This window comes from Dicentrarchus labrax, unplaced genomic scaffold (assembly GCF_905237075.1).
Source record: "Dicentrarchus labrax unplaced genomic scaffold, dlabrax2021, whole genome shotgun sequence".
Classification (NCBI taxonomy): Eukaryota; Metazoa; Chordata; class Actinopteri; family Moronidae; genus Dicentrarchus; species Dicentrarchus labrax.
In genome coordinates, this window is record NW_026136706.1 from 18,356,721 (window position 1) to 18,372,576 (window position 15,856).

The 15,856-nt window shown below is 41.1% G+C and overlaps 1 long non-coding RNA gene across 1 annotated transcript; it reads right to left on the bottom strand.

Moving 5' to 3' along the window:
• Positions 1-4,039: 4,039 nt before the first annotated feature.
• Positions 4,040-13,153, bottom strand: LOC127365450 (uncharacterized). Its single transcript, XR_007885211.1, has 3 exons — positions 5,944-13,153; positions 5,171-5,338; positions 4,040-4,310 (listed from the first exon to the last, which is right to left on the bottom strand). It is a non-coding gene; the product is annotated as an uncharacterized LOC127365450 (long non-coding RNA).
• Positions 13,154-15,856: the final 2,703 nt, after the last annotated feature.

A 15,856-nucleotide genomic window follows, 5' to 3' on the forward strand; every position in this document is an offset into this window, starting at 1 on the left:
TCTACTCCAAGTCCTCCCAGTTCATGGTTCTCTTCTCCTCATCCCATCAGAGTGGTGTGATCCTAATCAGCATATCCCCCACTAGATCTGTGTATTAGTATACAGCCGGCATAGCACAAGGCTCTTCTGTTACAAACAGGCAGGCGACACATGCAAAGACACACACACACACACACACACACACACACACACACAAGCTCTACCCAATCCTCTGTCATCTGCTTTCTGTCGCCATTTGATGCCTGCTCTTTAGGGTATTGGTATAGGAAAAGGGCTTTAGGATTAAATACTTGTTGGATTTGCCGTATTATCTCTGTACAACAATTATTACGAAACATAATACAAAGATGGATAAATCCACTGGTGCTGAGCATTTATGAGTGTGCTTGAATTAAACTGTTGCACTTTACATCACTGGCTCTCCACATGGAGGTTGCAACCCATCTGGTAGGGATTCAAGATGGGGGGTTGGGAGCAGAATAAAAATGTGAAAATCACATTTCAGATCTACAGTGTACAATCATTGTGTACTCATTTTATGACCTTTGAGAGGTTTACTTCCTGTTAATTTGAAATATTTCATATTTGAAGCCCTGAGGCTCACTATTTGTGTGAAATAGCTCAGAAAGAGACAATAAAATAATTGTTAAACATTATTTGTCTAATTGTCTAAGAGTGTCTCTTTGTTTCTAGACATTTTGACAACTTCTGAACCACAGTGCACAACATAGGATAACAAACAGGATTTCTGTGAAGCCAACTTAGAAATAGGGTTTACTATGATTTGCCTATTTTTGTGCTTTGCCATGGTTGCCATGGACAGCACATTTATGTTATTGGTGTAATGTTTACAAGGTACCCAAAAGGGAAGTATTAATAAATGTCAGTTAGGGAACCTAAGCTGTGTAACTAGCAGGCAGTCACAATTTAACTTATTATGCTGTTGCTGTTTTCGATATAGAGGCACATAAGTCCTTCAAACTAAATGTCAAAATACGTATATTGTCATTGCCTTCCAAAACAACCTATATAGGCATTTTCTGATTTTAACATCAGGACATGGTTTATAAAATGGCTTGCCTGTAAAATGTTGAGATGATTGTTACAAAGATTATTCACTATTATTATTATTCACATGCTTTATGAACAGAGATAGCTTTTTATTTCTATTTTTCCCTCATAGATTACTTATCCTTACATTTATCCTTACATACTCATTAAAAGGTTATTAAGATGAGGTCTTCCATTCTTATAAAATTGCAATCAATGGCCTGAGTACATTGGTCCTATGTTACCTCCCTTTCTCCTAGACCTCTCTTAACAGTTACATGAACCAAATGCGTACAAAATATATCCAAAGTTGTTACGCTGTACCACTAAAGCCTCTATGTCCGTAACAAACAAACACTTATGTCAGAGGTGTTATTTTGTTCAGTTCCTAGAAATAAGTCATTCAGAATTGAGTGGTATTATAATGAGTTAACAAATTGCATCCTGTCCCAGAGGTTTAAAGGTGAGTATGAAGAGAGAATGACAGACACAGATCGTGGTGTTGAAGCTAGTGTTTGCTGGTTCATGACTGACTGCAGTCAAGTGTGTACGCAGTGCTAAAAGAGACCTGCTCTCACACAGCAGAGCCCAACCGCTCATTCGATCGCTCCTCCACCTTCAACTACATAACCCTCAAGTAGGCTGAACACCTTGTGCTCTCAAAACATGGTTTCTGGGCCCATAGCCACATTCCTAAAAGCATTAAAATGTTTGCAGTGTTTGCATGCAGTACTACAGCCCCTCTCAGACACACACACTTCCTTACGTAAATGTGCTGGTAATTGTACACTTCGGCCTCATGTTTGAATAAGCATCTAAGTAACTTTTCCATAAAAGTAGAAGAGACAGACCTATCGTAGCAAAATACTTCCAGCTAGTTTCATCCAGACTCACAGGCCTGGTTAGCATGTAAATTTACTTCACCAGCTAACATGATCCATGATACTTGCATTACATGACAGTGTTGATTTTAGTCAAGAATAAATGGGCAAACAATTGTTTTCTACTAGCCAGATTTTATATTATCCTAATTATTTTTTTAATATTTAAATTTATGGCGCGAGCACGAGCAACAAGGTGCTGACTGTAGTGCAACTGGTGTTGCTATTAACAATGGTTTTCTGAAAGTTACATATAGAACCTTTAACAGCAAATATCTGAAATAACATATGAACCATACAATCAGAATGTTAAAACGTAGAAAACATTTTCTAACACCACTGACGGATAATAAAAGGCAGTAACGTCACAAGCCACAAACCATGGCAACAAATAACATGTCCCAGGTAGGTCCGGGCATGTTCATCACTTTTTAGTGTCCCCCTGGAAACTTCCTTGTTTCCACATTGTGTTCTGCACAATTAGTGTTATCTGTTTTTGTACTGTTTCTGTATTTGGTTGTGTTTTCTCACTTTGCAGTTTCAGTCATGTTTGCATTAAGTTATTGCAGAACATTTACATTTACATAACTGACACATTTGAAAGCCCTAAACGCATTACTTTCACATCCAGCAGTGTTACACATTTCTGAAAATGGCTTATTTTTCTCTGTTTCTTTCTCTATCATTGTCTGCATTTCCATCATCTATGATTAGTAGCACACACCCTTAGTATTTATAAGGAGAAAGTCATCCCCTCAACTCTTCTTGCTTCACAAATGGCTGACATGAAACCAGTAGGTCACCTTGCTCTACTTGGATAATCTGCCTGGTTTTGAAGCATTCAAACTTATGTTTGCCACTGTGCCAGGGGGCTCATTGTTCCCAGGTTGAGAACAGAACGTTACACAGCTGAAGGCGGGTTTAATTTGGACTGTTAGCACCTTATGTTCCCCAGAGCTGTCAAAGCAGCGTGGAGAACACACCTTTCTCTCAGTCAGCTGAAGTAGATGGGGTGAAAAGCAATTGCCATGCACGCACACACACACACACACACGCACACACACACACACACACACACACACACACACACACACAAACACACACACACACACACACACACACACACACACACACACACACACAAGGATTAAACATAGAGCAGGACAGAGTGTTCCTCCCTCAGAGCAAATACCAGTTCATCATTGGCAAGTTTCTGCTGATAAATGCCAAGATGTTTTCATACACACTGACTGATAACTTTTTTTGATGTGACTATGAGCTCAGTGTTCAGTAAGTATAATTCTGCATGAATGTCTTTTTTTTCCTCTTCAAGAATTCTGTTCATGCAGTCGGTGACGCTGCCACTGTGTACACATACACACATAAACCAATTGTACTAAAATTCATGGTCATGTGCTTTCCATATCTGAAGAGAGTGATAACGCACAACCTTATCTGTAACCATGACAACACACTGGATCCACTGTGGGCCCTCTGACGCCTGTTCTGAATCGGCAAAGTGTTGTGAATGGCGTACAGATAGGAGCAGAAGCCTGCCGCTGTGGGAAAACTGTGAGATAGCAGGACCTTTGATAATTCAGGAGATAACACGTTAAAATACAGAGGGATTCTGGGTGCACTTTATGTACTGATGACCTTGGATTTGATTGTTTGAGCTGACCTCAACACCTACTACTCATTTGAAAGGCAAAAATAATGGTTGCCTTAAACAACTGATGTTGAGATGAATAATGTGCACAACATTCGTGATCTAGTCTAGGCTGAGGAAGATGAGATGTACCTATTCCGACTGACAGATATGAATAGTAATTTTTATCCAACATTCAATGTTTGGACCCCAAACAGGGTGTTCTTTATTTGAGTCAGCCATAACAGGAGACCAGCACCCAACCCCCCACCGTCTGCCGTCCTCTACAGACAGAAAGGTCAGCTGGAGAGCACCATAAAGAGGAGTAGAGCATGGTCGTTGAGTTCTTCTAAAGTTCAATCAGATTCAGCAGAGGCCCACCTCTCTCCCTCTGTCTCTCCTGCTCTGCCTTTCTGTACATGTGGTAGTGTGTGTAAGAAAGAGGGGCAGCAAAAGACACTGAGATTTTAAGATTGTGTTTAATAAGCAAAGGGGGAGGTACACTGACCCTGAGGCAGACTGAACCCAGGGTCAAAACAACAGGAAGGAAGTCACATGACCTATTGAAACTCACAGAGAGTAGGGGGTGAAACAGACAAACAGAGGGAGACAGAGAGGGATGAAGGGGTGGGATCTGTTCTTTTCACTCTTGTTTTTCTCAGTCGGTCTGACGCAGGTGTCTGCAGATATGCTTGGCGCCTGTCCAGGTGTGGATTACAACATCAAGACCACTACAGGGAAAACAAGAAGAAGGGTGAGACAGAAGGGGAGTAAGGGAAAGCGACAGACTCAGAAAGACACATAAAGAGCAATTCATTACTCATTGCGTTTTTAACACATCATATTCTCTTGTTGTTACCATCAAGTAGCAATATCTGTTACCAAGACAAGTGGCATTATCAATAAAAGCAACATTTGGCCTACTGTAACCTAATGTGCATGTGTTTGTGCGTGCACGTGGTAAAGCACTGAAAAGAAGAAGGTTGAAGGTTAGTCAATGATTGGATTGTGGAGAAGGGGTTGTGGGTGGTTGGGGCACACTTTTTTCCTTCCTCTTTTTACGAGAGAAGTCCAGGTCAAGAGGCAGGATAAGCAGTGGTCATTAATGACACAAGTTATTGGTCCCTCAAGTCCTAACAGAGTGGTGGTGTGATATTGGGTCATATGAAAGCAGGCTGTAAGAACTGCTGGTTTATTGGTGGGTTGTTAAACTTTGGCCCTTTGATGTTTCCTGTGTAGGATATCTGTGTGAGATCACTAACAATAGGATAGTGGTCTTTATTTTGCTGTTACAGCTAATACAGCTATTCTGTATTTTGCTTACTACCAACCAACAATGCAAGTCAACCATTGTCCCTGCTAAAAACATAAATCTTTAAAGATATGCCTCAACCCACTTATACAGAAGGTTTATATCAGTATCACCAATGAAAATGTTGGAAAAGACATGCCTTGAGGGTCACAAGCTAACAAGCAGTCCTACCTTGAGCGATATTGAATGGAAAACTAGAATGAGAGTTCATATTGCATGTTATGTAGCTTTATTGTACCTCTGCATTAGTGAAACAAGTGAAAAAAAAATCTAACATACCCACAATGTTGCGTGGCCATCAGGTCCATGCTGAGTCTGGATAAATGGCAAAATGTTTGTGACATTTCCTCCAATTTCTGGTGATGTATGTGAGATCTCGCTGCTGTTTCTGATAATAGACCCTGATGTGACTGCAGAGTCTCCTTCAGCTCATAATGTTTGGAAACTCTGAGGAGCACATTGGGACAGAGAGGCTGAGTGAACTGGTTGTAGTGGGACAGAGATTAATTTATGTAGACTGATAATGCTTGTTGAAAATGTGTGGTGTCCACTTTTTATTTAGCATAGGTAATTTTGTCTTATTTTCTGGTTAATTGTAGTAAGGCTACACTGAGGACATTTTAACTGACGTACTTGTTACTTTTATCTAAGATCTACTAAGAAGTACATTTTTACAGGACATTTCCTTTTAGAAAAAGGTTGAGTGATTCCTAAAACAGCTCGGGCAAGTTGGTTCATGCATGAAGTATAATTCATGTTTAGTTGCATAATGAAACATTCCATTTTGGGGGGTATTTCCTAATTTACTGCACATCGTAGGGCAATTAAATTAGTAGATACAGCCCCAAAATAGGATGTTTCATTATATAATGTTAACAACTTCACATAAATTATGCTTCATTCCTGGACATTTATAATAAAACAGAACGTTCACTAAGATACTTCAGACAGTTTTCTAAAGCAGGTCATGGGTGATAAGATGGAGAAAGAAGCATAAGTTAAGAGGTGGACTCAAGTAATAAAAAACATTTTTGATTTAAGTTTTCGCTTACTATTATTAATTTTGTTGTTGGTGGTTTTTCTTTTTGTTTTTGTTTTGCGGACGAGTCTTCATGCGCACACGCATGCGCCCCCTTCACACATGGATGCCGCTGGCCACCACGTTCTGTGTCAAATACAGGAAGGAGATTATTAGCTTCCTGATGAGCTGATGGGATCTGCGGTGCGGGGAGCAACAGACGTAGAGGAGGACAGGATGAGGTCAACAGCATTATGGATTGACTGGACAGAAGCTCTCTGTATCAGTTACCGCACAACCTCGAGACATTTAGAAATTGAGAGTTTTGGGGGTTGTGGCAAATGTAGTGGACTGGATGGATTAAAAGACAAATATAGGAATGAATGAAGGGAAATGTCAACACAGAGGCTTCCGCACCAAAATCGGTCACGGTCATGCTTGGAGAGTGATGGCTTGCTTAGGGGATGGGGAGTGAAAGTGATATTGTTCCAGGCAGGATGTGGAGGTCAAGAGACTCTCTGACAAAGGATACACCATGGCCGAAACACTCCATTAAAACTGGCCTGACCTTCAACCTGCCACTGCTGTTAGACAGACTGAGACTTGGACAGCGCCAAAATGTCCAGCACTCCTCTTATCAGCTGTCCGATGATAATTATTGTGTGTATAGCTCCATATGTGCGCGTGTCTATCCGTCTTTGTGTGCCGTTGTCCACTGCTTATGTTTGAACAGCAGATACCTGAGAGTGCAGGTTGCCCAAACAAGGTCATGGTGTACCTGGGGATTTTCCTGTGACCTGGAGTGCACAAGAGAAATGAAATGTTGGACAAAATGCCAATAACTACAGGCAGAGGAGAGGAATGGTGCAAATGAAAACATATAATGTGACAGGCTGTACAACTGGAGATATGAGCTAATCAGAGTGTGTATCCAATGCTTTTTTCACTTAATTTGTATTTCAGGTCATGTGGCTGGACAGTGTGGTATACTTTTGGTCGTGGAAGGGTTAGCTCATCACGCTATTGTGACCACAGAGAAAAACAGAAAACACTCACACACACAGGTTCCTGTAAACACAAACACATCCCTTTCACTGTCTCTTTCTATCCTATGCACAAACACATTTGCCCAATCCTGCCCTCAGCTCAGCTTTGTTCCAAGCGAGCAAGTGGATTTAAAAACAAATGACGTGCTTGGCCTTTTATTATGTTCCGGACACTGTTTTTCCTGAGGCTGGAATGTGGACAGGAATGTGTTGTTGCTCTGCTAGTGCTCAGAGGGAGAAAACCCTATCATGCTCGAGGAAGGTAGTGAATTCTCCTCAGTGTGGTTGGAGTTGGGATGGGAGCTGTGTTGCTTTTCACTGCCCTACTCTCTCTCTCTGTCTCTGGTTTTCATTACAGCTTTTATGATGCTCTGTGCTCAGGCCAGGCCAACATTTACATAACATTTGGGCTGGTAGTCTAAACTGTGCTGCTGCCAGTCCCTCTTATTTAATGTACAGCTTAATGTACTCTTACTACACCACGCCTACATTGAAGTCAGCTGTAACAGCCACGCTCAGGCTCAAAGCCCGCTGTTACAGAAAGGGGAGGGATACGTTAATCGTTTAAATATGGGTGCATAACAGCACACACATCCAGACAGTTGTTACTCAAAGGCATTCATGGTGTTGCACATACGTAAATTGATTAAAGTAATTGTGTCAAGAATTTTAAAAAAGAGCTTGAGAGAGAAGCTGAAACCCTGCTTGCGTACTCCTGGCTCCACACACCTGGCCAATCAGGTGTCCGTTTGGGAAAGCAACTAAAATAGTTGGATACAGACTCCTCTATTCCGAAGTTAGAAAGGTGTGCTGGGAATGGATGCCAGATTCTGGTTGATCATCCCGATAAGCACTCTGTTGAAGCATGCTGACACCTTAACACATGCCACTTCTACCAGTCCTTCCCCTGGGTGTGAGACAAGGTGCGTCTTTTGTGGTCGACGGTTGCCTCTAGTTTTTGCAGTACGTCCAGTCCTGTTGATTCTAGTTGGCCCTCTTTAGCGGCTGATTCAGCATGTCGAATAGCTCCTATTTCCTTTGTTTCTGTCAAGCCAAAGTTACAAGCTGAAAATGCAAGTGCAACACAAAGAAAAGCCAAACTTTACAGCATCATCTTGTTCAAACTGAAGTTTGTTTGGTATCAGGGCCCTCGACAAGTTACCGAGCTACAGTTACAGTCACATGTACCCATGCAGACACAGGAACAGTGCTGTGCTGGCTCTTATAATGACTTCAGCATTCTGCCTGGTGCTCAAAGATGCAGTGAAGATAAATTCTGCAATATGTTTCTTCCAGATTGTGAAACACTTTCACTTTGGTGTGACAACATTTGAGACACACAGGGTCATCCATGTGTCACATATCCTACTTTGTAAAGTAAATAGCAAATAGAGTCATGGTTGAAATAATTTGAAACAGTGTGTAGTGCCACAGGAAAACTATTACTTACCTTGAGTAAATACCTTTTATGGTGGAGATGAATTTTGTAGTTCATATATTACACAAAAAAATGTATTTGTATAGAAAATGGGAGTGTAGTTTTTATGTATCTGAATGGGAGACTTCATGCATGAGAGAGCAAGACACGGGAATTAGCAAAAGAAAAAAGTGGTTGTATGTGTAAGAGGCTCATCCTTCAACAGGGGCGCACAGGGACCTATTTGTCCCAGCAGGGAGAGGAGGGTGAGGGATGAGGTCTAGAACCCCTCGGCCCGTCTGGAGCTGAGAGCGGGACAGGAACACCCAAGATGGATGAGAGGGGGGCTAAACGAGAAAAGGTGGATCAAAGAGCGGTAGGGAAAAGGAGTGGAGGAGAGGATAGCCGGGAGGACGGGGGAAGAGAAGATGAGCGATGAGCGGACGGCCTTTCTTTTGATCCATCATTGAGTGATGCTCCATTCAATGTGTTGACTGAGACCACCTGGGGGACTCCGGGGGAGGCTGTGTGTTTGTTTATTAGCACTCAGGGGGAGGGGTATCACTCGGCTATAGATGGCTGTCAGCCCCACAGTCCTCCACATTAGGGTGATTGAAGGAAACTGATGGCCCACTTCCACACAGTGTCAATGTCTTTGGAGCGCTCAGTAAACCTGCTGTGTGATCTCAATGATGGAAAACAGCTTTCATTACACTGATACAGGACAAGCCAGACAAGGAAATCCTTTGTATCTCAAATCCCATTTTGTTAATATTATCAATGAATTTAATAGTTGTGTGGGGAAATCAATCCATGCCTCTGTTTTATGAATACTTTTTCTCTTTTTTCTCGGCTTCTCTGTTTTTCTTACTTTACCTTGAAAAGAAGAGGCCTTATGTTGCTTCCCTAATTATTTATTTATCTTCCGTTCACCACTACCACCCTCCATCATTAGTATAATAACGTGGTAATTCCCAAATGAGAATCCCATCCCCCATCACTTCTCCTCCCACTCCTACAAGCTCTGTTTTCCGCACCCATTCACCTATCCTGTTTATCACTTGCTTGAGTATTTTTGTATAAGAATCTCTTTCACAGACAAATGACCTTATGTAAGGGGCTGAAGTGGGCTGGTAATCTCCAGGATTTAGCACCGGCACTTCTAATTTTTGTCCACGGGTACCCTTACTTACTCTTATTGCAAACCCCCACCTCCTGATGAGTAGACTATGCACCCCTAAACACCCACGTAATGCTTGAATTTTTTTCACCACCTGCATTCCACATAGACCCGCTCTATTATACCTCTGGCTAGTGTTTGTTGGTTGGTTGGTTAGGTTTAGGCATTAGGCGTGAAATGGTTCGGGTTAGAAAAACATCTTTAGGGTCAGAGCCAGTTAGAGGCAGAGCAGAATTTTGATGGGAAAAATATAACACATAGGAACAGTGTCTTTGTGTGAACACACAGCTAGCTTAATGCCAAGAAAAGAGTGCTGAAAATGTCCTTGTTACAATGAACAGAATATACGGAAAGAATCAGGGTTAGGGTTTTGTTGTGGTTAGGGTTAGGGTTGTGCTGAATTAGGAGAGTTTTTGGTCCAATTCAGGCCCTGGTAGGAGCTGAATATGTCTTTTGTGACCAGAAACGTCATAACTCAAAATGAGAATGTAAGCAATGGTGGCATTGTCCTTAAATCTCTTATTCACAACCATCACTTTCAAATATAGAAACATTTGAAAAGAGTCAATCTGAGATTGGCGATTCGAGGACGTTGTCTCAGTGTAGCATAGAAACTGCATGTCCTTGCTCGGCTCTGTGCGTCATACAGAGAGTGGCCAAGATAAGACATGAGCCCTGAGAATTCAGAACATTATCAGAGATAAAGAAAAATGGAGATACAGAGGCAACACAGAGATTAGAGGAACTGAAACATTTGTGATCATCAGTTAAGATGACAAATACATTTTATGAACAGGTAAGGTAAAAAGAGATGAATGAAGAGCGGAGTGATTATACGGACCAACACCAGGAGATAAATATGTTAACATTTATTTCATGTCTACAGATCTATGGGTCTAAAATAAATCATTTTCAGATTTTTCAGTTTTTCTGAAATACAATGAATAAATTTGAGACCCTGAGATCCATCTGGATAAGTAGCTAACTGTTCCACTGCAAAGTGTACAGTTATTAATTCACCTAAATACTATGTAACAATAGTTGCAATTGACTTAGTTTGTTCTTCCCAAAAGGTTATCTCCTGTAAGGTTTTGACACTTGACACAACAGTATTCTCAGCTCTGCTGTGTGGTTGGACATGAAGCTGTCAAACCTTAAGCTGACAATGGCAATTACTCCACTGTTGCTTTCTCGACTAGTGTGAACCTCACTCGACTCTAAATTGTGGAATAAAGAAAAGACAAAAAATCCGCCTTTTAATGAATCTCATTTGTGGGTCTGTTAAATATTTGTCATGGCACTGAAATGGAACCATAAATGGGTTTCTTGTGTCTCTATGGTGGTTCTACACCTAGTTTCAACTGTGTTTTTCTTTTAGCTACAGGTTTTACATTGTTTTGTCGATACATAAATGACCAATGTCTAAAATTTAGTGGCATCTAGTGATATAATTGCAGATTGCGTCCCCCTCACTCCCCCCTCCCCTTCCAAACATGAAGGAGAAACTACAGTGCTAGAGACAGTTGCTTTTCTGTTTTGAGCTACTGTAGAAACATGGGGTTCAACATGGCGGCAACCACAGAAGGAGATCTGCAGCATCTGGAGATAAAAACATTAATGAAAAGGTCTCATTCTCATTTTCAGGTACACTACAGACCTATGAATAGATCCAATATATCCCCCTAAATGTTACACACTGGACCTTTAAAGTGAGAATATGTACATTCTTTCTCTTACAAATTAAAAGTTTAATTCATAAGCTATACTTGCACTTACTTAATTTAAAACACTGAAGAATTTTGCTGCTACAGCCTTACTTGATCTGGCTTGACCAACAATTTACAGCGGCTACCGTTAGTGTTACCAAACATTGGCCCCCAAAAGATATTGATATGAGCAATAGCGTATCGTGGCTGTTAGCTAATGTGATGTAATTGCTATGTAACAGATATTACTAAAGTCAGTTTGCTAACTTAAAAAATAAAATTTTTAAAATTGTATTGGTTTTATCACAAAAGTCATATTGTACCTCAGCAGAATGCATGTTTGTGGTTTAATTTAACTCTCTTTCAGTCATGTTAGAAGACTGCCATGAAAGAGAATCTTGGGAAATGTGGATAAATCTGATGTATCATTGTCCTGTAAGTGGCCACTGTTCAGCAAAAAGAAAAAGACACTGGTTCCACTGGAGCAGGTTTCATCCTGAAACACTGTACGCATTTCTGAAATGGGAACTGTGACCTAAATGACTCATTATCACTGCTAATGGTTAATGCCAGAAAAGTCTCAGTTTCACCTTGATTTTAACCGGAAACCAATACTCTATGAATAAGTGTGTCTCATTACAGAAGTAATGTCCAGAGGACTTACATTGAAGAAACTATTATTTGTTTCCTGCTCTTGTCTTTCGGATATTTGACTTAACTCACATATCCATCAAGTCAGGCATGCTTGTATTCTTTCTGATATCACAATATACAATCATGTATACACACATTGATGCACACTGATACAAACCACACAAAAGGAGTTTAACTGTGACCTTTTCAGATATTTTATTTTGAGATGCATGAGATTAGTCCCCACGCCTCTGTCCTAACCCGCTTTAAGATCTAAACACTAAATGTGCCAGACCACATTGACATTCCACTCTTAGGTAAGACCTTGTTATTCTGTGCTGAGAGAGTGAAATATGGGCAGGTTGGGATGTCCATGAAGAGTGTACTTTTTTCACCACCTGAACCAAAAAGGATTTTTATTTACCAGATAGTTTGACAGAGGTGATTTCTAAGTTGTGGGTTTTCCAGAGCTCCAACTAATTTTCTAAAAAATCTAGTTTCCTCACCACCTTGAACACATGCACACATGATCACAGAATGAAATACACACATGCAGCTCACTGACACTCTGTAGCCAAAGAAGTAGATGGCGTTTCCTTCTAAGGAGCTGCTGGCTGTCTGCAGGTCGTGTGTTGTCTCCACCAACCACATCCATCACTTTGAGGCAAAAGCAGTGAGGTTAGCAGAAGACTTCTAGCAGGGGCCCACTCCTAAAAAAAATATCCCTCATACTGTGGTCCCAGGGAGGATGCGGTTACTTTCAAGGGTCTGCGAGAGTTTCCAAATTTGTAACCCTTACATCATACACTCAACGGAGCTACTGTTTTCTAAATTTATGTTCCAGATAATTTGTGTTTAAAAGCCAATATTTCTGTAGTCACTTTGATTAAGCCAAGCAGTGTGGTAATAAAAAAGCTGGTGTGATGAACAGCTCTACCTGTGCTTGAGGAAACATGTTCCCCAGCAGTGTAATGAGGACACACCCTGAGCTGACCTGCAGCTGTAAACACACATGCAGACGCACCTGCCAAGTATGAGTCACGCAGGGTGGGCCGGGCCAGGAGAGAGAGCATGAGCTCATCCTGTTGGTTCCCGCACATTCCCACATCCCATCTCCACCTCCCCCATTCTCTCTTTGTCTTTCTATCTCTCTTACCTGCCTCTTCCTGTTTCTCCCTCTTCACCTCTTACTTGTCTCATTTTCCCTCTCATTGTGTATGTATGTGCACGTGTGTGTGTGTGTGTATGTGAGTGTGCTTATTTTCCCGTGTCCTGTCTTTATTGTGACTGCCTCTCTATCATCAGAAACAGGAAGGGTGTATGCATGAGTGTGTGAGGTGGCTTTTTGTTCACCTGGTGGCCAGGTAAAGAGGCGGGACAGTGTGTGTGTGTGTATGTATTGTGTGTGTGTGTGTGTTTGTGTTGTGTTGGTAGGGATTACAGTCAAAGCAGCCAGTGTGAGAAACAGGAGATGCACAAGAAGCGTGAGAACACTACCTGGAAAACAGCTGGGAATGTCTGCTGAACTGGCTGACCAAACACACATGCATATGCTTAGAAACACACATACACACACACACTAATACATGCAAGTTAGCAACAGGCGCTCCCACACACACATTCCTCTGAAATACATGCTGGGTCAGACCCAACTGGGACTTCCATACTGACTCATTTCTTGAGAATCATAATTTCAGGGTCGGGGGAACTTGAAGACAACAGAGGAGTTAGCTCTCCTAAAAGCCTGGAAGACCTGCACGTATTGCTTTTAACTTGCCCAAAGTTAACAAAGGAGCTGTTACACACACACACACACACACACACACACACACACACACACACACACACACACACACACACACACACACACACACACACACACAGTAAAATGATTTCGCCTCAGAGTATGTGCCCTCTCTCGCTCTCTTGTGAACCTGTCATCCCTTCTCTCCCATGCAGTGTATATACAAATATGGCGAAAACATTTCTGTATGCAGAAGTGTTTGCATTCCTGCTTGTTGGATCTGTGGCAAATATCTGGAATCTGAATATAGATGAATCTGAGCAGCACCAGACCACATCTGCAGGTCAAATACTCAGCTTGTGATCAGAGAAGGAACATATTTTATTCTGCATTAGACTCCTTCTGTAGTATGAATTTCAGCCAGTCCCATCTCCAGCAAACTAAGATCACTATCTGTGTCTTCAAGAATGACGTTAAAAGGCTGGGTAAATAAAATACAGAGAACATCAAGTATTTTACCATCCCCAGCAGTGTTTATTTGTAGAAGGCCAAGTTCAAACTTGTGCTCAAAAACATCACCTATATGCTCTTCCCAGATCATCAACACCACTAACAGGCAAAAAGCCTCTATGCATTGTGACTTTAGGCTACCCAATCAATTGTAAGATATTCGTAAGAGAAACATGGGGAAATCTTTTGTCTTCAATCTAAAACAACATCTCACTCATGGACACGTCTCACAATGGTTTAGAGCCAAAAACAGCGTCAAATTTCAGGCTGTTGGGAGGGTTACTTCAAAACGTAAATGTAGTCAGTAACTTAATCCTAGTATCAAAATATTAAAGTAAAGTAACTTGATTATTTTCCATTACTTTTGGATTACCTTAACACCAAATAAGTAAATAAATACAAGAGAAAATAATTATTGATGGAAGGGTATTCTATAAGACAAGCGGACAACCTGAAAAGAATTTGAAAAATGTGTCCTCGGTATGTATTGTATTTTAAAATAGTAATCTGCCAAATAATCCAAATTTTACTAAATGTAACTGGAATCTGATTACATCTTTTTTCTGTAACTGTAATGGTTTAATGGATTTTTTTGTAACCTGGTTACGTAGCTCAGGTACATGTAATCCATTACTCCCCTAAACCTGAGTGTCAGAAAAGACAATGTGTTTTTTCCTCTTTCTATTTACATTGTAGCAGTTCACTAAGCATTCGTCACACAATCTGACATGCCTCACAATTAGAATTGTAAGGTGTGCCATAGATTGCGACCAAGATTGAGAGTGTGACATTCAATGAAATTGCAAGATTTCGGTTATCACAGTGTGTAAGTGTATAAAGTCTTGCCTCATGGAGATCACAATGGTAAAGTTTTTTTGTTTTTTTTTAGTAATCTATTGTAAGGAAGAATATACACAGGCTTGTGTATGCTTACAGTACTTTATCAGTGTCCAAGGTAACCTCTTTCTCTCTAATGCACTCATGCCCATTATAATGCAGAAAACATGCTACACGTTGGCCAAAGCCGGTCCCACAAACCATCTGAAGACTGATTGTTGTGGGGGGCATCCACAATTGCCCACAGAGCCCGCTAGAGCTTAAAAGCACACACACACGGCCACTAATGTAGTAGCGGTGTCCCAGACAGCTTTAAGGAAGCATGCCATTTCCTGTGGAGCTACTGCAGGTCTCTGTCCATAAGGCTGATGACTCCCTGGGGCATCCACCTACTTTATGCTGCTCATATGGACCTATCTACAGTTGCACAACCAACCTCCCTGACAAACACACACTCACACTTTGTCACGTGCACAAATTAGCACTCACACACGCATTCACACACCAGCTGACATGTAGACAACATTCAAAGGAAAGCTACTTCACTGAGTTTGCATTATCTCACTGTAATAGAGATTTGCATGGTTTTATCTTGAATGCATGTGCCAGTCTCCCATGTAGAGTCTATGCTAATGTGTTATCTCTTTCAACATACAGTAACATCAGTATTACAGTCTTCCTTTCCTCCTGGTCAGTCTTTTGACTGTGAGTAGTAAAGACTGGAGGACAGAGAAATTGCCTGAAGCTTACTCTTTATCCCTTCTTTACAATTTAATGAGATCTATTAGTTTTTAATTAAACTTTAGGAGGAAGTCGAGCAAGAGGGAGAATAGGAGTAATGACGAGGACGGTGATGGATGAGATTTGGTTTACA